Source organism: Prinia subflava, chromosome 10 (genome assembly GCF_021018805.1).
Source record: "Prinia subflava isolate CZ2003 ecotype Zambia chromosome 10, Cam_Psub_1.2, whole genome shotgun sequence".
Classification (NCBI taxonomy): Eukaryota; Metazoa; Chordata; class Aves; order Passeriformes; family Cisticolidae; genus Prinia; species Prinia subflava.
In genome coordinates this window covers 28,397,450-28,399,306 of record NC_086256.1, presented here as the reverse complement: position 1 = coordinate 28,399,306, position 1,857 = coordinate 28,397,450, and positions in this window count along the sequence as shown.

The window sequence follows — 1,857 nt, the reverse complement described above, 5'->3', positions numbered from 1 at the left end:
ACCAGCGGGGGACAGGAGCCATGGCAATGCCGGGGGCAGCTCGCTCTGAGCCTGGGGATGGGGAAGCTCCTCCGTGTCGGGGTGCGTGGCCATTCCTCGGGTGCAGCCCGGCTCCAGAGCCTCTCCCGAAGCCAGGAATAGCCCCTTGGCCGAGGGCAAACCTCTCCCCACGCTGCCCTTCCCCAGCTCGGCGTCCTGGCAGCGACAGGAGCTGCGGGTGACATCCTGCCCCCGCTCCCCGTGCCGGCTCCAGAGGCTCCCGATCTGCCTGCTCACCAAAACCCACCTCCCCTGGGCTCTCTGCCCCGCTCCTCTGCCTCCTAATCGCCCTGCTCACCGAAATCCTCCTTCCCTGGGCCTCCTGCCGTGCCTGCCCACCAAATCCCACCTCCGCCGGGCTCTCTGCCCCGTTCCCCTGCCTCCCTCCCGGGAGAATTTGTTCATTGCTGGCGGCAGGGGAGCCGTGACCTCGGCTCCCTGCTGTCCCCTGGGCTCCCTGCTGTCCCCTGGGCTCCCTGCTGTCCCCTGGGCTCCCTACTGTCCCCTGGGCTCCCTGTCCCTGGGACATGCCAGAGCACGAAGGCAGGGCAATGCCGGGCCCCCAGATGTGGCAGGAGCAGGGTGGGGAGGGGGTTTTGCAATCACAAAACATCCCATTAATTAAACCAATGCCAGGCTCAGGGGTGGTTTCTGTTAATGGCATCCATGTGGGGGCTGAGTATGGACAAAAGGGAGGAAGGGGAGACCTGGGGAGGAAGGAATGAGGGTGAAATTTGTGTCTGTGGAGCATAAAGTCAGGCAGGTGAGGCTGGGAAATAAAAGCTCCTGCTGCTGCTTTGGGGCTGGTCTGAAGTGGCAGAGGACAAGGACACCGTGAGGGGGGAAGGATCTTGGTGGGTGGGGATGTGATCCCCATGGTTGTGTCCCTGCTGTGCCCCCTGCACCCAGCCTGGCCTGGCAGCAGGATGAGAGGGGCAGCGGGGTGCTCAGAGGGATGGGAGAGCCCAGGGGAGATAGGCTGAGCTTGGCTGGTCTGGCTCAGCAAAGCAGGGAGCGTGAGGGGCACATGGAACCTGCCTGCTCCTGTGCTGGGATGTGTGCTGGGACAGCAGGCCAAGCTCTGTCTCCACAAATAAAAACCATTCCTCGTGGCAACTGCTAGGAAACATTATAGAATGCAGGCTGCACTAAGGCAGTATGATTACACCAAAGAGCCTGATTTTTATATATAGTGTGATAAGCAGAAACATCCTTAACTAAAGCTTGTTCTTCCCCTGTATAATTAAACTTGGCACAAAAGGTCATTTTTACAGAACAAGGATTTCTAATTCTTGGGGGTTAAAAAGATGCTTTGGGAAGGTGAGGAGCACCAATCCCATGCATCCACTGGGGTCCAAGGATCCCATATAGTCGTTCCAGCATATATATCTTGCATAGCTTCATCAATTTCTTTTGGAATTGGCCAATTATTCACTGGCACACCAACTAAACAGGTGGAAAATGGATTTTCTGGGGTTGTACTGGATAAAGTATCTAAACCTGAAGAATCCATTAAAGTCACCTGAACATTTGTTCTAGGTTGGCTCACTGGTAAATCTGTGCTATTTAAAAGCAAGCAAAGCAGGAAAGCAAAAACATAGTGTACAATTGATCTCCATGTTGACTAACAGACCCACGTCCAGGTCTCCTGAAATTTGCCCTGATTTTCAGCCTTCACCTTCATTTCTCTCAGGCAGGGAGGCAGGGCCTGGCCCAGCAGCCCTCTGCGGGACACGGGGTAGGTTTGGGCACCCACTGCTTTATTTGTGTTTTCAGAGCACTCCACAGGCACTGGGTCACTGAAGGGAGTGAAATTCC